Source organism: Tiliqua scincoides, chromosome 2 (genome assembly GCF_035046505.1).
Source record: "Tiliqua scincoides isolate rTilSci1 chromosome 2, rTilSci1.hap2, whole genome shotgun sequence".
Classification (NCBI taxonomy): Eukaryota; Metazoa; Chordata; class Lepidosauria; order Squamata; family Scincidae; genus Tiliqua; species Tiliqua scincoides.
Window position 1 is genome coordinate 239,550,045 of NC_089822.1, and position 21,681 is coordinate 239,571,725.

Here is a 21,681-nt window from a genome sequence, read left to right on the forward strand (position 1 = left end):
GAAAAGGTAACTTGGTTTACTCATTCCAATTTTGAATGAGATGGGTAGGGGGAAAGGCAGTTGTCTATCAATAATTTCCAGTGCATGGTTTCCAATGCAACATGGCAAGTAGGCTTATGGTCAGCCTAAGACCTCCTGCAACTGTTACCCTGCACATACCCAATCTCATCTGATCTTGGAAGCTAAGCAGGGTCAGGCCTGGTTAGTACTTGGATGGGAGACCGCCTGGGAATACCGGGTGCTGTAGGCTTATACCATAGTCTTTCGAGACTGAAGGTTGCCAACCAAGACCTCCTGAGGCACTAAGCCAAATGCCACCTCTCCTTTACCCAGTGATGTGCCAGCCTCTGCTCCTCTCACTCTTAAATGTTATAACTTGGCACTCTCCTCCTCCCTTCCACATTTCCTCTGTCTCCTTCTTCCTTTCCCAGTCCTTCCAGGGAGTAAAAGGAGAAGGAGGATCAGTGGAGACCAATTGGCAGTCAGAGATGGGAGCCTCCCCTCCAACAATCTGTTGCCTGAGGCAGCTGCATCAGTTGGCCTCATGGATGGACCAGCCCTGAGCAGGCTAAACATTCAATACATAGCCTCCATATCATCCAGCTGTGGTCTACCTGTAGGGCACTTTCCTTGCACGAGTTCTCCATAGAGGAGATCCTTTGGGATCCGGCCATCATCCATCCTCATGACATGACATCTGCAAGAGGGATCTGAAGGCCTTAGGAGTGGACCTCAACAGGTGGGAAACCCAGGCTGTGCAGCATGGCCTTTCCCAGTTTGAAGAGACACTTGGCCAACAGTCTGAGGCTAAGAGGCAAAGAAGGAAGGCCCATAGCCAGGGAGACAAACCAGGGACAGACTGCACTTGCTCCCAGTGTGGAAGAGGTTGTCACTCCCGAATCGGCCTTTTCAGCCACACTAGACACTGTTCCAGAACCACCATTCAGAGCACGATACCATAGTCTTTCGAGACTGAAGGTTGCCAACAATATCATCCAGTCTGTTACGCAATCCTTCACTATCCACAGTCATATTTACATATAGCAGAACTGCTTTGGTTCTGCTTAAGGTGGAGAGTTGGCAGTCCTTAGGTATGTTTGTGAATTTTTAAAAGGCTGAATGAACACCTGAAACAGCAAAATTGGTATCAAAACAGCAAAATTGGTGTATAATACATTTCTTGTTTAATATTAGGTCTTACGCAGATAGTTCACTTGATAAAAAATGTAAACATGTTTTGACTAATTGTAAACAATTGGTTAAGACAGTCATAAGATGAGAGGTTGAAGACCCCCTGTCAATCATGTCTCTAGCCTGCTGCAGCAAGACCCAAGACCTCTAAACTGACTTTAGGTTAATGATTTCCAATTAGCAGGAATGGATTTTTCCTCCCGATGCACCAGTACTGAGAGTTGAATACAATCATCACTTCCAGTGAGTGTTTTCTTCAGTTAATCATAGGAGTTGGACTTGACCATCAATTTACTACCTGTTGCTCTCAAAGGTCAGCATCAGTCAATATACCGGCAGAATGGAAAGAGACTGTTTGCCATCCAACAGGTAAAAATATTAAAGCACCGTTTATACCCGCAGCACTTGGAACTGCTTACAGCTGGGCTGCAAAGCCTGAGCTTGAAAAAATTCACTTTTATGTCCTGTCGCTATGCCGATCAAACTAGCCTTGACCACATGTGAATCCTACAAATGAAGTGACATTTTGTGTATGTGTGAGTTTTGAAAACTTGCATGCAACATTTTTAATTTTAAAATGTTGCTTCGATCATTATGATCTGAGGAACTCTTTTCAAAGCACACAGATTCTCGATGCTTAAGTGGGTTTTTATGTGTTAAGACTGTTAAAATAAGGTGATAATCCTAAGCATGGATTTCACACACACGGGGAGGGGGGGAGGAAAAAAGCATGATTACATCACATCACATACTTCCCTGTCCCCAGGTACTTGATACTCCAGAGTCGTGGGTTGGCAGCTTCTACATGTCTCCCCAGAAATCAGTGTTCAGAGCTTAGTTTTATTTTTTACAGCCTACACATGTCTTGTTTCTCTTGTTTCCTGCCCCTCTTCAATTAATAATTCTTTGTTTCTGTGAACCCCAAACCACGGTGACCAGATGTCATAACTGCAGAAGAGGGCAAGGCATCCCAAAATGTAGGACATCCCAAAAAAGGAAGAACATGACTAAATAAAAGCGAAAACACTCATATATGGATTCCATGTGATTAATTTAAACACTATATTACTTAGTATTAAATTTAAAACTATATTGCATATATAATATATATAATATATAATTTGATGTTTAAGGGGCCGGCTCACAGCGAAAAGGACATTTACCGTATTTATCGGCGTACAACACGCACAGGCGTATAACACGCATCTTCATTTTAAGAGGGAAATTTCAGGAAAAAAATAAGGGTAGCTCAGAACTTTTTTTTAACATAAGAACATAAGAACATAAGAACAGCCCCACTGGATCAGGCCATAGGCCCATCTAGTCCAGCTTCCTGTATCTCACAGCGGCCCACCAAATGCCCCAGGGAGCACACCAGATAACAAGAGACCTCATCCTGGTGCGCTCCCTTGCATCTGGCATTCTGACTTAACCCATTCCTAAAATCAGGAGGTTGCGCATACACATCATGGCTTGTACCCCATAATGGATTTTTCCTCCAGAAACTCGTCCAATCCCCTTTTAAAGGCGTCTAGGCTAGACGCCAGCACCACATCCTGTGGCAAGGAGTTCCACAGACCGACCACGCGCTGAGTAAAGAAATATTTTCTTTTGTCTGTCCTAACCCGCCCAACACTCAATTTTAGTGGATGTCCCCTGGTTCTGGTATTATGTGAGAGTGTAAAGAGCATCTCCCTATCCACTCTGTCCATCCCCTGCATAATTTTGTATGTCTCAATCATGTCCCCCCTCAAGCGTCTCTTTTCTAGGCTGAAGAGGCCCAAATGCCGTAGCCTTTCCTCATAAGGAAGGTGCCCCAGCCCCGTAATCATCTTAGTCGCTCTCTTTTGCACCTTTTCCATTTCCACTATGTCTTTTTTGAGATGCGGCGACCAGAACTGGACACAATACTCCAGGTGTGGCCTTACCATCGATTTGTACAACGGCATTATAATACTAACCGTTTTGTTCTCAATACCCTTCCTAATGATCCCAAGCATAGAATTGGCCTTCTTCACTGCCACCGCACATTGGGTCGACACTTTCATCGACCTGTCCACCACCACCCCAAGATCTCTCTCCTGATCTGTCACAGACAGCTCAGAACCCATCAGCCTATATCTAAAGTTTTGATTTTTTGCCCCAATGTGCATGACTTTACACTTACTGACATTGAAGCGCATCTGCCATTTTGCTGCCCATTCTGCCAGTCTGGAGAGATCCTTCTGGAGCTCCTCACAATCACTTCTGGTCTTTACCACTCGGAAAAGTTTGGTGTCGTCTGCAAACTTAGCCACTTCACTGCTCAACCCTGTCTCCAGGTCATTTATGAAGAGGTTGAAAAGCACCGGTCCCAGGACAGATCCTTGGGGCACACCGCTTTTCACCTCTCTCCATTGTGAAAATTGCCCATTGACACCCACTCTCTGCTTCCTGGCCTCCAACCAGTTCTCAATCCACGAGAGGACCTGTCCTCTAATTCCCTGACTGTGGAGTTTTTTCAGTAGCCTTTGGTGAGGGACCGTGTCAAACGCCTTCTGAAAGTCCAGATATATAATGTCCACGGGTTCTCCCGCATCCACATGCCTGTTGACCTTTTCAAAGAATTCTATAAGGTTTGTGAGGCAAGACTTACCCTTACAGAAGCCATGCTGACTCTCCCTCAGCAAGGCCTGTTCGTCTATGTGTTTTGAGATCCTATCTTTGATGAGGCATTCCACCATCTTACCCGGTATGGATGTTAGGCTGACCGGCCTATAGTTTCCCGGGTCCCCCCTCTTTCCCTTTTTAAAAATAGGCGTGACATTTGCTATCCTCCAATCTTCTGGCACTGTGGCCGTTTTGAGGGACAAGTTGCATACCTTAGTCAAGAGATCTGCAACTTCATTCTTCAATTCCTTAATAACCCTTGGGTGTATGCCATCAGGGCCCGGTGACTTATTGATCTTTAATTTATCAATGAGGTCTGAAACATCTTCTCTTTTAACCTCTATCTGACTTAACTCCTCGGTCAGGAGGGGCCGTTCGGGCAGCGGTATCTGCCCGAGGTCTTCTGCCGTGAAGACAGATGCAAAGAACTCATTTAATTTCTCTGCCATCTCTAAGTCTCCTTTTATCCCCCCTTTCCCTCCCTCACCATCCAGAGGGCCAACCGCTTCTCTGGCGGGTTTCCTGCTTCTAACATATTTGAAGAAGCTTTTATTATTCCCCTTAATGTTGCTGGCCATGCGTTCCTCATAGTCTCGCTTGGCCTCCCCTATCACCTTCTTACATTTCTTTTGCCACAGTTTATGTTCCTTTTTATTCTCTTCATTAGGGCAAGACTTCCATTTACGGAAGGAAGCTTCCTTGCCCTTCACAGCCTCTCTAACTTGGCTGGTTAGCCATGCGGGCACTCTCCTGGATTTAGTGGAACCCTTCTTTCTTTGCGGTATACACCTCTGCTGGGCCTCTATTACTGTTGTTTTAAGCAGCCTCCATGCACTCTGGAGAGACTGGACTCTTTTTACCCTCCCTTTCAACCTCCTTCTAACCTTTTATTAATATTATTACCACATATAAGGTAAATAATGTAAAAGGACAGTAAAAGCAACTGTTTTAACAAAAGAAACTTGGATATTTTGTTTTTACAAAAGTTTACTCAGAAATCACTATCTGGGAAACCAAGAAACTCTTCATCTTCACTGCTATCTTCAAAATCGCAATGAACACTGCTGCTTTCACTGCTACTATCTTCATAAATCAGCTCATCTTCTTCACCATCCAAAGCATTACTTATGCCACCTCACCTCAATCCCTCCCCCTCCCCTCCCCAAAGAAAGGGTCTCCACTTACCATATTCATCAGCTGCCAGCGGCTGTGATAATATGCGGCGGGCGCAGCGCTGACATCACGTCACGATGCTGTGCCGCCGCTAGGCACTATTGGGAACGGGATCCCTTAAAGAGACATCGCCGTATAACACGCATACATCATTTGCCCCCTATTTTCAGGGGGAAAAAGTGCGTGTTATACGCCGATAAATACGGTAAGTTATTTTCCAGGACACAAGGTTAGAAAAGAGAACATGTCCTGGAAAAAGTGGACACATGGACAGCCTGACACAAACTAAACCCTCTGATGGTCTCTGTCATCAACCTGGCAGCAGCATTTTGTCCCCATTGCACTTCTAAAAGGCACATCCACATTGAGCTCATTGCAATAATCTAACTTGAATGTGACCAAGGCATGCATTGCAGTGGACAGAACTCTGACTTCTCTAAGAAGGGTTGCAACATGTGTCATATAAGCACACATGCCAGGGAGCTGGGAGTAACTCTGGCTTTCTATTACATGTATGCAAAGTTCAATTTATCAATGGCAACAACAGTGTGAGAGTGGTATTTAAAAACAAAGAGGAGACAGGCAGTTCAATTCTAGAGAGCTCCACACTACAATTCAGCTGGGCTGGTGCAGCCCCCACTGCATCCGGTGCAGGAATAGAGGATGCTGGAGGTCTCCTTGGGAGAAGGGAACATTTACCCCCTTCCCCAGATAAAGCCCCAGCAGCTTCTATAGGGCAACTTGGGGCAATATCACCAGCACAAATCCAGGCCACCTTTCAGGTTTTCAGACCAGGGAGAGGAGATAGGATGTGATGGTAGCTGCAGCCACCAACTCTGCCCCTACCTTGTCCTAGACTGAACCACCACTTCCCTATCTTTCTCTACACATAATGCCCCCCCCGCCCCTGTTCTGTTCTCCTGCTCCCAGCTGCCCAGTGGAGAGCCTACATGTTTTGCCAGGTGCAGGCTTCTAGGTGGAAGCAGCAGGTTTTGTCACCAATGCTGTAGGCACCACACTTCCACAACACCCTTACAGCATATTTGCAACAGTGCATTTGCCCGTTCCATTGGCACTAGCCAGCATAGGATTGGCCTGTTAGATGTGGTTCAATAGGATAAATCAGTGGTTCCCAAACTGTGAATCGTGGCTCCCCGGGGAGCCATGGAAACCAACCAGGGGAGCCACAGAATCCTCATGAAAAACCCACAGCCCCATACAATGTATAGGGTTGTAGCCCTAATGGGGAACCACGGTCAATGACCCAGTAGGTCAAGGGAGCCACCAGTTGAAAAAGTTTGGGAACCACTGGGATAAGTACATGAACTATGGAGAAAATAGGAGAAGAATTTTTCCACTCATAACTGAAAGCCAAAGGGTTATTCTGAGGGTGCTCCATGATTCTTTCCCTTTATACATTTGTCAGGTTGAAATTTCTAGTCTTATGTTCTTGCATGACTCTGTCTTTCAGCTGCTCAACAGAATTCTAATTCATGTATTTCTTTATTGCTCACCATCACTGTCTGGGGCATATCAGGAAGGAAAGCAAATTGTGTGTGTCTCTTCAAATATCTTTTTAGCTTTGGTTCCCTGATGCATAAAAATACAGCGCTCATAACACAGGGTTATGTGCTGAAAGACTAGCACGCGGGAGACCTTATCGACTTGCAGCTATTCTAAAATATGCCAGTTGTGCTTTGCTATGTAGAGCACATGGAGAGCTATGGCTCCTCTTAGGGCAAATCTGGATGGTTCTAATTTCAGGAATCTAATCTCCACAGGCCAGAAAAATTAGCTGGACATTCCAGCTCACCCTGCTTCCCACTGGTCCACCTCGGGGCCCACATCAGACACGGATCACAGCTATTGTTCAGGCTTAGCGCATAAGGTTATACAGTACCTGATATCTCCAGATAGGGATGGGAAAGACCCTGTTCAAACCCTGGAGAGTTTAAATACTGAACTGGATGGACAAATGGTCTGAGTCCTTATAAGGCAGTCTCCTGTGTGTATACTAGTATGACATTTAGTCAAACCTCTATCATCTGTAAGAGGGATCTGAAGGCCTTAGGAGTGGACCTCAACAGGTGGGAAACCCTGGCCTCTGAGTGGCCCACTTGGAGGCAGGCTGTGCAGCATGGCCTTTCCCAGTTTGAAGAGACACTTGGCCAACAGACTGAGGCAAAGAGGCAAAGAAGGAAGGCCCATAGCCAGGGAGACAGACCAGGGACAGACTGCACTTGCTCCCAGTGTGGAAGGGATTGTCACTCCCGAATCGGCCTTTTCAGCCACACTAGATGCTGTTCCAGAACCACCATTCAGAGCACGATACCATAGCCTTCCCAGACTGAAGGTTGCCAACTACTACTATATCATGTGCCTTCTGGTCATGCATTGGAACATATGGCATTACATATAGTATATGGTAACTATATCCAGACAGATAGTATACTATAACACTCCAGGCAGATGAGATGGACCAATGGTCTGAGTCAATATGAAGCAACTTCACATATTCACATATGCACGTCATGGACTATTGGGTCTGTAGGATTAGTTTCAGTGGTGAAGATGTGGGTTCCCAAAGAACTGGTCTAAAGGTGTGCACTTGCAGAACATACCCCTCTTTCAGACGTGGCATCAGAGGTGAGCAAACTGAGGTGGTTGCTGGGACCCATGCACCAGCAGAGGAGCCACCACCAGCCAGAAGGCTTCTGGAATATGAGCCAGCTAAATAGCTGGCACAGATCTGAGTAGCCCATAGGGCAGGCTGGGGCTCAGGGTAAAGGGAAATATATCCCCTTACCCCAAGGTGACCTTCAGCCTGCTCCAGTCCTACACTGGATACAGCTTAGGCCACGAGGCCTGGCTGTACCAACATAGGGTTAGGACTGCGCTGTCAGTCTCTCACAGTCTCTCACATTTTTTTCTAAACTGAAACTGTTGAAATATGCCCTTTACTTCTTTTGTTTGGTGTCTTTTTTTTCCCCCTCTCCTACTTTTGGCATTGAGATCAAGTGAGTTTTATGGCTCAGGGTCCCAAATCCCTCATCTAAATATTTCAGCTCTATTCAGTTGGAATACGTATTGATAAAAATCCATCTCTCCGAGGATTTGCAAAGCCCTTTGCTATTGTTCAAGCAGCATCTGTAGCAGGAGACCTTCCCTCCCACATCTGGCAAGGATAATCAGAAGGTACATACATAATGCAGAAGGTGGCGTTCCATTTGGGACACCAATTTCTAGATGGGGCTTTTCATTCCTTTTCCCTTTTTTTTTTTAACAATCAAAGATTCTACAGGTGCTTATACAGAATCGAAGCTGGAAACCACAGGGGAATCTGCCAGCCAGATGTGCAGGCTTTCCATTTTAAACAAGGCACAGAAGGCCATTTATAATCAGTTCAGATTAAAACTTCACTGATTACTGGTACTTTGAACACTGTAGTCTTTCAAGAAACTTGGTCAGAACTCTGCAGATACGTTCCCATGTTTCTGATCACGAATATGTACATCCATGTTCCTGTGTATTATTATTATTATTATTTATTTTATTAATTTATACCCCGCCTTTTTGCCCAACGGGCACACAAGGCGGCTTACACTTTAAAAGTCAACATGAAAAACAATTAAAAACAATTTCCAATAATTAAAAAATCTAAAGACAAAGAAACCCCATGGATTTTCATATAAAAAACAAGAAGCAAGAACGCCAGCCAGCCTGTCAACAATTAAAAGCTTTTTGAAATAAAAAGGTCTTCAGTCCACGCCGAAACGTTAGCAATGAGGGAGCAGTTCTCAGTTCTAAGGGGAGGGTATTCCACAGTTCAGGGGCCACCACCGAGAAGGCCCTCTTCCTGGCCGCCGCCCCTCTCACATCACTTAGTGGCGGCACAGTCAAAAGGGTCCCCCCCAGATGATCTAAGAGCACGGGCAGGATTGTAGGGAAGGAGGCGGTCCCTCAAAAACCCTGGATTTTGCAAGTTCTCTTTCTCATTCTCTGAAATAAGTTGGACTTGTACTCTGGGTTAATACGGTGACATCACTAGACTTGGTGTCACCCTTTGGTAATGTTCATAGTGGCTGCTTGGCTCTATTTGATGAGGCAGTGGCCAGCCCTGCCTCACCAGCCCATCATTTCTGGCCCCATCTTCTTGCAAGGAAGGAACTGACTCTGCAGCTCCATTTGAAGCCAGCAGCCATGGCAGCCTTCCGGCCTTCAAGGAGCCGCCTCACACACACACACCAGTCCTAACATCTCTCTTTCACTTTTGCTGGGTTGAGGGAAAACTCTGGTGGAACTCTGATGGATGAGGCCTATGCTCTGCTGCTAGGGAATTTTTCATGGTGGGTTGGCGAGGAGGAGGTGGGGTGACTAGTTAAGGTTTTCAGAGGGACTCACACAAAGGGAGATGTGAGGTGATTAAAGGATGGCTGGTGGGAACTTAATGGGCTGCCTTTCATCTTTCAAAGGGAAATATTTATATGCAATACTAGAAATTGTAAGTGGGTATGCGCACACATGGACACACACAATCTATGAGCTGGTTGAACATTCATTTTGGTGTCACTCCCTCAATTGTGTTGCCCAGTGCGGTTTGCACCCCCCACACCTCTCTAGTGATGCCACTGGGTTAATATAAAGCAGAGCAACTGGGACATGGTATGTTTCAAGGACCAAGGTTGGCAACCTTCAGTCTCGAAAGACTATGGTATAAGCTTACAGCACCCGGTATTCTCAGGCGGTCTCCCATCCAAATACCAACCAGGCCTGACCCTGCTTAGCTTCTAAGATCAGACAAGATCAGGCATGTGCAGGGTAACAGTTGCTTCAGTCCTAAACCCAAGTGTCTCACAAATCTAGTCACTCTGCTCCTCTGTATAGGACTTTCAGCTAGTGATGCTCCTGAATACATTATCCAACTACAACCCATAAATCAAAGCCAGCTGATTGATAATGTTCAAACCCAACAAGTTTGGAATGTCTCAAAGTAACTGTTTATTTCTCTGTATTCCTTACAGTATTCCTTACAGAGATTCCTTACAGGATAAGAATAGGCCCTCAGTTTGGCTGTACTTGTCGTAAGAGGCGACTAAACAGCCACCGGGTAGATGGGACTCGTCAGCCTGGGAAGGCAGCTCATCCGAGACAAGGAAAACTCTGATCCCAAACCTCCACTGCCTTGTGGCTACATCCAGTTATGGAAAAGGCTTCAACCTTCTTGCAAGGTTGAAGTCAACCTTCAGGCAAACCTGAGAGTCAACCTTCAGGCAAAATCCGGAGCCGGAGTCCCTGAGGCAGTTCATAGCTGAACACAGCCACGTTCTGGCAACTCCTGTGACGCTGCTGGAACCAACCATATTGGCCTCTGCCTTTTCATTGGACCATTCCAGCGACGTGGAGAGGGGGGATTTGCTGCATGGGTAACAGCCTATCCTCCATACCTACTTTACCCAGGCTTCGCGCACTGGAGAGGACACTCTGTTCCAGAACCACCATTCAGAGCGTGACACCATAGTCTTCCGAGACTGAAGGATGCCAACATACCATTCCTTACATCAGGCATTCAGGCACTGAAGCATGGGGAGGTAGGGAGAGAGGGAGAGGCACCCCTCAATTTTCCTGCTTACATCACTAGAACAACAAAAAGGAGAAATGACAAGGGAAGGGACTTTGGGAGTGGCGGAAGGAGGACAAGTTGGGCATTTCCTGAGGAGGCTTTGGGAGAGATTGGACCTTGTCACACTTCCACAGACATAGTTAGGCTTACGGCAGAGTCTGAAACAGGATAGGAGAAGGAAAAGCACCTTGGAAAGCAAGGAAAAGTGACTTCTCCCCAGGACACTCCCAGTCACAGCTTGCTTGTTGATGAGAGATGGATTTGCCACAATCTACCGTGTTTGCACCACCCTTGAGAAATCATCCGAATGTAAGACTCCATCCTACTTATTTTGAACATTTATTGTCTGACTAGAACCAACACGGGAACAGTGGTTTTTACGAGCCGAGGAATCTCTTACTTTGCCATTAATTATGGGTTTCCTAAGGGAAGACAGAGCTATTCTAACCTCCCCAGGAGGAATTAAGTCCAAAGAGAAGGAACTTGACTATTGGCAATTAATTTTCTCTGTGGCCGGGGGTCAGGCAAACAAAAGGAAAGAAAATGCTTTAAGTGTCAGTTAGGTTTCCAAAAGAAAAGAACACCACAGAGCCCCAGTGGAAATGGTCCATAACATTAGCCCTCTTCAGGTATTCATCTGGTGTTTTTGATTACCTTAAGAGAGTCCTCTATGTAGGCAGTATATGGGTGGGGCTCTCTCCATGCTCTAATGGATGCGAATATGTGGGGAAGGGGGTTCTGACACCTCGAGTGCTACTCCCTCCTCCTGCAGGTTCATTTTGGCCCAGATGGGCAGCCCAATGCTATGCCAGCCTCGGCTGGCAGGACAAGCACATGCACTGTCACAAATGTGCCGTTAGGCAGGTTGCGCCAGTGTGGAGGTCCATCCCGCCAGTGAAAAGGTCTGTGCTGGCCTCCTGTTGCCAGTCAGACACCAGCATCCGCTGGAGCAGGTAGGCATTCCACAGGACAGCAGGAGGGGGGAGGGTGGAATTGTGGTGGGACGGATGTATGATCAGGGCCATGAAGAGTGGGCAGAGATGGTGAAAGAGGCCTCCACCATATCCTTTCACCTTCCTGGTGGCATAGCTGGAGGGGGCAGAGCACTCAGCCTGGCAGGGAGGTGGGCGAGCGGCCCCTCCCTTGGGAGCCATTCTGGGCGAAGGGGGGCAAAATGGAGCTGTACAACTCCCTTTTGCCCACCTCGCCGCGAATGGCTCCGAAGGGAGGGGTCGCTCGCCCACCTCCCTGCCAGGCTGAGTGCTCCAACCCCCCTCCAGCTACTCCACTACACCTTCCTGAGCCTGAATGGGTGGCCCTGACACAGGGGGGCCCAGATTTGTGCCAGCTGGTGTGGATCCAAGTAGCCTCATACAGGCTGCTGGGGCTTTACCTGGAGTAAGTACCCTTACACCGAGAAGACCTCTAGCACCCACAATTCCTGTGCTCGACATGGCGGGGGCTGCCCTGGTCCTGCTGCACCACAATATGGGCATTTGATTAGGACTGAGCCATAATATTAGAAAAGGATGGCTGTAAGACAGCACCAGCACAACACCCTCTCAGCTGGCTCATTTTGCTGCAATAAAGGTGCCCATCCTGTCCTGAGAGCACATGCTTTGCATGCCAAAGGTCCCTAGTTCAACATCTGGCTGAGCATCTCCAGAGAGGACTGGGTAAGGCTGCAGCTACAAACCCTGCTTTGTGCAGTCAATACAGAGCTAAATGTACTACGGCTCTGATGCAGTAAAGGAAATTTCCCATGCTTCTGGAAGAGCTCAGGAAGGGATTTCATGCATCTTTCAGCAGCTGGTTAGGATCCTTGAAGCACTGTGTCCTGTTGTAGATTCTATAGCTCAGATCCATACCAGCCTACAAAGGAATAAAGAAAAGAAATGGATGCCTGACTCATGCAGAGAATTTTTAGTAGCTGAATTTCTTTGCTTGACTCTTCTGTTCCTTACATCTTCTGCACACCTTGCTCACCCCATTGAACGATTTCCTCGCTCTTCCCCGATAGTGCTTTCCTTGTGAATCTATCATGCCTCCTCTCCATGAGACACCAAGTTAGCCCAGCCACCTCTAGATGGCTCTTGAAGCTTGCTTTGCCCACTCTAAAAGCTCCTCTGCTGTATTCGCTTGGGCAGATTTAATGTGTCAGTTACTTTTCTGAACTTCAGAGATAACATGCCAAGAAGTATTTAGTGTGGGCAGTGAAAGAGGCTGCGCATTGCATTGCATTGCCTATTTTACTGTGAAGATTTATATGAAATATGAAGAACGGCTTATCCGGGAATAGAGGGGGTGGAGAGCGAGCGAGAGAGAGAGAGAGAGAGAGAGAGAGAGAGAGAGAGAGAGAGAGAGAGAGGAAAATCCAGTCACTGACTCATATCTAGTAAACATCCCAATCGTTACTCCCCCTTGTACAGCTGTCATAATTCATTGAGCTTTTAAAAAAACCCAAAGGCATTCAAATTATAACTCAGGATCATTTATCACTTAAATGTGTGAAGAATAAACACCACCATGCATTTCACTTATTGAGAGTCGTACGCTCGGCCCCAGTAATTCATTTGGAAGTAGCATGCTTAATTTTTAACTTTCCCCAAACTGGAAGCTAATAGTATTTTAAATACAGTATAGCAGATCTGCCTTATGGAAATTCAGAATTTTTTTACCCCATTAGGAGACTCAACGCATGATCACTGCTTGTTGATAGGCAGATAAATAACAAATTGACCCCACTACACTTCCTACCATAGTGAACTCCAAGTTACCAATGGCCACGAGACATTATGGCTCTGTGCTAGGCCCAGGTTCAGAGGAGGGCTGTTTAAGAGGGCCTTTAAGTGGCCTGAACTGGCCCAACAGGCCTGGGAGACTATCGTCTCCGGGAAGGAGCTGGCGGGAGATATGAGGGGACTCAAGAGGACGAGTAATGCGGGACAATGGAGGGGAGGAGACAATAGGTGGGAGGTGCCGTGGTCTACAGTAAGCTTGATAAATCTGTATGTCCTTTTTGCGCTGGGCATCCAAAGGGGCAAAGAAATAAAGGAGAAAAAGTGCACCAACATGCAGGGATGGGTCTGCTTTGTGGTCTACAGAGTATACGGCGTCGCGGCTTACAAAAGGGTGAGAACCGGTAGAGAGAGGTGGAAAAAATGGTGGGAGTGGTTAGATGGGGTGAATCCACCTATAACGTGATGTATCTGTGTACTAGTTAAACAGTCAGTGTAATGTGGCTGTAGCTGAAAATGTAAAATGTGATTTCTTTCCATTGTATTATTTATTGTAGTATGAAACTTTTTAAATAAAAATCTATATCCCCCCCCCCAAATCTATATTTAACCAGGTTCAGAGGAAACAGCAGAATGCCGGTTTCACAGCCCAATCCTAGACTGTCCTTAGGCTGCTGGAACTAACAGTTCTGAGGCATAAGTTGCTTAACAGCAGTTGCAAAATAAATGTACCGGTGGGAGCATCCAGGCAGCAGCAAGTGTCAGAGGCAGCCCACCAGTGGACAATAACTTGCAGCACTGATATGTCAGTGGGGGTGGGGGGCAGGAGGAGGGCAGGAAGGGGGAGAAGCAGAGAGGAGATGGGGCAAAATGAGCGGTGGAATGAGGGCTAGAAGGGGGCAGTATTGCAGCAGCCCCACCACTGATATCCATCTTCCTTCCAGGCCCTGATCTGCCTTCCCAGGTCCACTCTGACTTGTATCAGTGAAATTGCTGGAGTCATGTGGGACTTACTCCACCCCTTCTGGCTCCACTACTGGAAGAGAGCTATTTGTCTGCATGTCCTGCTTGGGGACTTCTCAGAGGTTTATCTTTGGTCACCCTGGTACAATGAAGGAGGCAGGCTGTGTCTAGGAAGCCTTCTCTTATGTTCTAGTGTTCATGGCCCTTTCCCTATGCAAACATTCGGGAATGTGCATATGGTTGGGACTGTGTGTGGAGCATTCCATGACATGGTTGTAGTATACCTATCTACAGATAGCTGCACATACAGAAGCATGTTGCAAATACAATAGCTGCCCAACCCATTCTGCTGCCATGCTGTAGCATGCAAGGTGGACCATGGATGCACTGCATGCTCTGGTGGAGGGGTGATCAGGAAGTCTGTGAGTGGTAAAGGAAATTATCTTTCCCTTACCTCTGTGTAAGTTCCTTGATGTCCTATTGGTATCATTGGACTTGTGCCAGCCATATAGCTGGCATAAGTCTGAGCAGAGCAAGGGGAGAGGGCTGGCTGAAAATGGGGAATAAGATCAGACATGAGCAATTGCCACCGAATCCACCTCCCCTACCCCACCTTCAATTCCTCCCCCAAAACACTCCATTACTCCCACTCGTCGCCCACTGCCGCCCCCCACTACCAATGTTCCTCCCCCACCATGTCACCACAGGGTCAGCCCTGTCCTTCATGGCATCCTGACTGAAACATAGAATCATTGAATCACTGAGTTGGAAGAGGGTCTTCAAGACTGCGATACAAGGACATCTGCAAGAGGGATCTGAAGGCCTTAGGAGTGGACCTCAACAAGTGGGAAACCCTGGCCACTGAGCATCCCGCTCGGAGGCAGGCTGTGCAGCATGGCCTTTCCCAGTTTGAAGAGACACTTGGCCAACAGTTTGAGGCTAAGAGGCAAAGAAGGAAGGCCCATAGCCAGGGAGACAGACCAGGGACAGACTGCACTTGCTCCCAGTGTGGAAGGGATTGTCACTCCCGGATTGGCCTTTTCAGCCACACTAGACGCTGTGCCAGAACCACCTTTCAGAGCGCGATACCATCGTCTTTCGAGACTGAAGGTTGCCAATACGAGTACAGTGGCACTCAAACTTGCGCCTGCTGACAGCAACTGTTACCCTGCACATGCCTGATCTTGTCTGGTCTTGGAAGCTAAGCAGGGTCAGGCCTGGTTAGTATTTGGATGGGAGACCGCCTGGGAATACCAGGTGCTGTAGGCTTATAACATAGTCTTTCGAGACTGAAGGTTGCCAACCATTGTGTGCCCAGAATGCAGTCCCTGTACAGATCACATCTGAGCATTCCACATTCTGAGCATTCTTTCGGAGAACAGGGATGCTCTGGGTAGTTGCATTGTCTGCATGGTGTCCCAGAAGACTGTGCGACAGGACTACTGGGCAGACGTGACTGTCCAGAGTGTCCCTGTTCTCTTCTTTCAAAAGACATTGTGCACCGCCCAAGTGAAACCAAAAGATCTGCTCACTGGGCGGACAGATCTGCGCAAATGCCGTATCCGGCCACTGTGCCTGAGTTCACTCGGCCCTGATCTAGTCCAACCCCCTGGCTGAAGCAGGTTCATGGGATGTCAGTTATTGGGAGCAACAATGGGGGGGACTATTGCTTTTTGGGGGAAAGCAATGTAAATATTTTCTAAACAATAAAATAGCTATTTGCATACAGTACACAAAGTGGCCCATTAGAAATATGTATCAAACCAGGGAGATACCTAAGACCAGTGTTTCTCAAACTGTGGGTCAGAACCCACTAGGTGGGTTACGAGCCAATTTCAGGTGGTCCCCATTCATTTCAATGTTTTATTTTTAATGTATTAGACTTGATGCTACTATTGTATGTGACTGCATTTGGGGAAATGTTACAGATCTGTACTTTGAACAGGCTACTCCGTATGTGCTTTTAACATTATTAGTCAGTGGGGCTTACTCCTGGGTATGTGTGGGTGGGATTGCAGCCTAGGATTGTTAAAAATTTTCCTGCTTGATAATGTCACTTCTGGTCATGACATCATTTTTGGTGGGTCCTGACAGATTCTCATTCTAAAAAATGGGTCGCGGTGCTAAAGATTTGAGAACCACTGCCTTAGACGGTAGTTTACATTCTGCAGGAATAAGCGGGTGGAGAGAGAGTCATATTGCAATCCTTTGAATGAGATAAACAAGTGGTTCACAACTGAAGCAGAAACCCATTTAAACAAGTGCGAACCTTCTAGCGGGAAATCTACAGCACAGCTCTGAAGTGAGAAAAGGAGAGAAAGAAAATGCTTGCCGCTCAGATTTACAAGACAGTGCTTTTCCAGCAGCCAGACAAAAATTTTAATTATACATTGAGGCCCCACTGACTAAGCATCAGCCGGCTAAATTAACATTAATGAGGCACAACACTGCTTAGAAGGAGTCAGTGCAGGGCTTTGCGTTTTCTCCAACAGGCTAATATCTTTAAATTCTTCGTATTCATAAAAAAGAAGAAAAAAACTCACTCTGAAATATTTATGTAATGTATTTTGGGAATGAGTGGGCGTCGGCACAGATTTATGGCTCCAAGATAATTTGATACAGTCTTTTTCAGAGAAGTCTGTATTGTGGTGCAGCCATAATACATCAATCGAAACCTGAGTTGTCACAAAGGTGGCCTGTTTATTTGTTCGGGGGGGATGTCCATGCTTTCACCATGCTTTCAAAGGCAAGACGGATCGGTTTGACGTGACCCACATATCTGTCTTAAGCACTTTGAAGGGTGACAATCCCACTAAATCACACCCACAGAACAATGTTATCTGGTGCCCTGAAGCCCCAGGCAGTTTGAATCAAGGTGTGGCAAACGCTCTGTCACACCGTTTCTGTTACAAAGAAGAGACCATTTGTTTTGAAAAGCTGCATGGGAGGGAATACAGTGGATCCTCCACGTCTGCGGTCTTAGGTTCTGCCTCTTCGTGCCTCAGAATGCCTCCATAGGGTGACCAAAAGCAATCTCTGGTTCATGTCAGTGACTTCCGGTTGCATCTGAGAGGCATTCCTAGACACAGGGAGGCCCATGGACCTTTCTACAGGCCTCAGAACACTCCCAGAAGCAACTCAGAAGTTGCGGATGTGAACTGGAAGTCACTTCTGGTCATTTCCTGGTGGCATTCGGAGGACTGGGGAGGCCAATAGAGTGGGCTGTGGGCCCAGTGCAACCTCCAAAGGTTCACAGGTAAGACCGTGTGGCAGTGCAACCCTGCCCCCATCCCGTCACAAGCCAGGACTCCAGCATCTGTGGATTTTGGTATATGGGGGGGGGGGCTGGAACCAATGCCCCATGGATACTGAGGGACGACTGTATTTATTTACATGGTGCTTTCTGAGCCTGTAAACTGTTTCCAATGTACTATTTTGATTTAGCCTTTACAACAACCCTGCAAGGTAAGCATTATTATCTGCATATTGCATCCGGGGAGCTGAAGCTGAGAAGGCGTGACCTGCCTAAGGCCATGGAGGGCATTCATGACAAAGACAAGACTCAGAACAGGGAAACCCTGATTGACAACTCACTCTTAGCCTCTGATCTTTGCACAGTGCTGAAATCAGTGGGGTTTTCCCACCTGCTGTTGATTTCTACAGGGTGCATGAGATAACAGCCCATTTATATATTGTATGATAATAACAGAGCCACAGCCAGCAGATTTTGTACAACTGAGAGTCCATTTGAACTCTCATTCAAAGTTTATTTTTCTATGTAAACTACTCCTTGCTGAAAAATGGTACATAAATAATGATAACAACTATGGAAACCATTGATCTGAAACAAGCGAGCATTCGCTCCTTGAAACTTTAGGAAACTTATCATGAATTCCTCCGTTCCGCCATCACATACTGCCCCATCAATACTAGAGGATGCAAAAACAGCAGCAAAAGTAAATGGTTTTTTTGGGGGGGGGGAATGGGGGGGGAACCCCAAGCGTGGGAATTGGAAAACCAATGAGGGTCTTCGGAATGGGGCCCCAAATGAACTGAGCTGAAACAAATCGCAACAGGTGCTCCAAAATGAAATGTCTATATGTACATACCCCCATGGCCATTCCAAGGTCTCCTGAAGCCTGAGACAGCATGCCAAATGCTTCCCTCCTCACTCATTGATGTGCCAGCCTCTGCTCCTCCCAATCTCCAATGTTCTAGCTCCTCCCCTTCCCATTTCCTCTTCCTTTCCCCTAACTCTTATTTGCCAATCCAGGCAGTGAAAGGAAGGGGAGGGGCAGTGAAGGCAAGTTGGTGGACAGAAATGGGTACTTTCCATCAATCTGCTTTCTGAGACAACAGGTTCAGTTGGCCTTATGGTTGGGCCGGCCCAGCATATCCCTATATAAATGTGACTGTGCAAACGCATAATTCCTTTTACTTGGTATGGAAAGTTCTATTCTAGGGATCAATTTGGGTTCATTCATTCTTATCAGCACTGTTTTGTTTTTAGATATCATAAACTTATAGGGGTGAGGAGGAAAAGAGAAAAGCTAGTTATCAAAAATAGAATAAACTGCAGGCTCCAAGGTAATTAAACTTGAAGCGACCAAAATTCTACTCCGGGAATGATTCACATCTTAGTAGGGGGAGCTTGCTCTCTCATTCATGCAATATGAATTAGAACTGGGACCTAGACTATTCGAGAGAAGGTATTAGTGTCTACGCCGCCGGTGTTTCTCATCGCTTAGTACTCTGGTTTACTATCCTAATTTTTTAAAACAAAAAGCAGTATCCGTGTGTTAGCTGTCTTTAGAGATACCTGCCATGTAATTTTTATGACTAGTTTTGGGAAAACAGAACACCAGAATAGCAGTATTTGCCTAGAAGTATCTGCACTGCTAGCGGGTGCTGTGCTTTATAAAGGGTGGGCATGTGAAAGTCCGTTTCTGGTGATGTCTTGAGACATGCCACTTACTACCCTTCCTGGCTATGAACAAGGAAATGGGGAGGGGGAGTTGATCGATTTATAATTGTAAAGAGAAGACACTGCAGGCCCCAGTCCCTTTGTGAATCTTACCAGGAATCAATTCTTCATCTCAGAAAGTTGTCTTATATAATGATATGATGGTAGAATTGCGAGAGACCTGGTAGATCACCTTGAGGCAGGGTTTCTTGGGACTGCCATTAAAGGCTGGCATCATTGGGCACCTACTGAAGCTCATGTTCCAGCAGAGGACCTTTGTGAATCTTCAACTGTACTTCAAAGTTAGATAGAAATAATTCCCACTGTGTTGGTTGCACTTACTCCCTGGTAAGCGTGCACAGAATCACTGCTTACTCCCTGGTAAGCGTGCACAGAATCACTGTCTTAAGCAATCCTCATAAGATTTGCATTCTGTGGCTCTTCTGATTCCATAGTTTCAAGAAGAAAACTTCTTAGTGACAATGACTTAGTGAGAATGAACCTTACAATCCAATCCTATGGACCTTTAACGCCAGTGAAACTAATGTCCCAGTGGTGCAAAAGGCCCATCACACCACTATGGGGCCATTGAGGCTGCTGCTTGCAAGGCAGTTGCAGATTGCAGAAGCAGATCTTCACCACCATGGACCCCAGACAGGGCCAATGCAGGTAAGCTGACATGGGGGACAGTTCATAGGCAGGGAGGGGGAGGGCAGGGAGAGAAATGGGACAGATAGGGGGGAGGAACTGTGGACATGTTGCAGGAGAGAGGTACTGGATTCTGCGTCATAATTTTCATGAGATTCTATTCCCTGTTTTCCAACCTGGCACACCCCTTGGCTCTCTTCGAATTTACGACAACTGAGAAGACCCACACAACAATGGGAAGTAGTGATGGTATCTTGCCTGGATGACTTTAAGAGGGGATTGGACAAATTTCTGGAGGAAAAGTTCATTATAGGTTACAAGGCATAGTAGGTATGTGCAAGCTCTTGGTTTTAGAGGCAGGCTGCCTCTGATTGGTGGATGCAGGGGAGGGCACCAGGACGCAGGTTGTGTCTGTTGTCTTGTGTGCTCCCTGGGGCATTTGGTGGGCCACTGTGAGATACAGGAAGCTGGACTAGATCCAGTGGGGCTCTTCTTGTGCTCTTAATGGGCAGACCTACCAGACAGTAAGTAAAAAAAATTATGCACCTCCTGCAGGTTGTCCAGTTGCCCTCCTCCATAACACTCAGTGTACAGGTGCATGCTATAACATGGCAGGGGATAGAATTGCACTGTTAGAAATAAAGTACTTTATTCGATAGTTAAGAAAGACACCTGTTGAGTCACTTCCAAAAAGGATGTTAAACCCAAGCCATTATCTATTCCCTACATCAGAGGCACCTACAGCCCAAGCCTAACCTGCCCTGGAGAAGGCAGGCCAGCGGGTCTGCCCCACATCCAAGGCAGGGTCGGGAATGAAAGCGGCTCAGCTCAGGGCAAGGGGAATCGCTTCCCCTTACCCCGGGTGACACCACAGCAGCCCCAATGAGTCTACTTGGATCAGCGCCACCTCAAGAAGTGAGGTGCCTGAGCTGCCTCTGGGCTGCCCAGGAACGGGGCTAGGATCCAGCCTAAGTGCTGGATCCCGACCCCGCCTGTCTGACCCGCCTGCCTGTCTGACCCACAGGCCTGCCCACTGCCATGGTGTTTTCCTTTCACTTCAACAGAGGAGGGCGTGAAAAATAATCCACTCAAGGAAATATGAACCTGTGAGGCTACCTTATTCTGAGTCTGACCATTCATCCAGCGAGGTTAGTATTGGCTATAGGAACTGACAGCAGCTCTCTGGCGTTTCAGATGGGCTCTTTCCCAGAAGCATAGTCGGCAGCAACTGTTACCCTGCACATGCCCGATCTCGTCTGATCTTGGAAGCTAAGCAGGGTCAGGCCTGGTTAGTACTTGGATGGGAGACCGCCTGGGAATACCGGGTGCTGTAGGCTTATACCAGAGTCTTTCGAGACTGAAGGTTGTCAACCAGCCGGAGAGGGGCAGCAGCACGTTAAGTATGGCAAGGCTGCATCGAGCAGTGAAAGCAGCCCTTCTCCCTCACCATTGGAGCCATTTGGGGCAGCGATGGCAACGCAAAGGAGAAGGGCCACTCAGACACAGCTTGTTGTGGCACCTGCCATATTTACATTGCCGCCACCCCCCCCCCCCCAGATATGGTTCTGGCCTTTCCCAGCCCTTCCTTCAGCAGGCAATACATGTGCTATGGCCACTTTTCCTATTCCACAGATTCATGGCCACTACCTAACAATTGCTTCCCTTCTGTGACTTTGTGACAGCAGGTGACGGCTACAATCCTATCCACACTTTCCTGGGAGTAATCCCCATTGACT

General features: G+C 47.0%; 4 pseudogenes; 3 read left to right on the forward strand and 1 right to left on the reverse strand.

Moving 5' to 3' along the window:
* Positions 1 to 21,681, reverse strand: part of LOC136638965 (monocarboxylate transporter 2-like) — a 194,990-nt pseudogene that overhangs the window by 46,472 nt on the left and 126,837 nt on the right.
* LOC136642526 (5S ribosomal RNA) lies at positions 134 to 250 on the forward strand (annotated as a pseudogene).
* LOC136642843 (5S ribosomal RNA) lies at positions 15,484 to 15,603 on the forward strand (annotated as a pseudogene).
* On the forward strand, positions 21,163 to 21,282 carry LOC136642302 (5S ribosomal RNA; annotated as a pseudogene).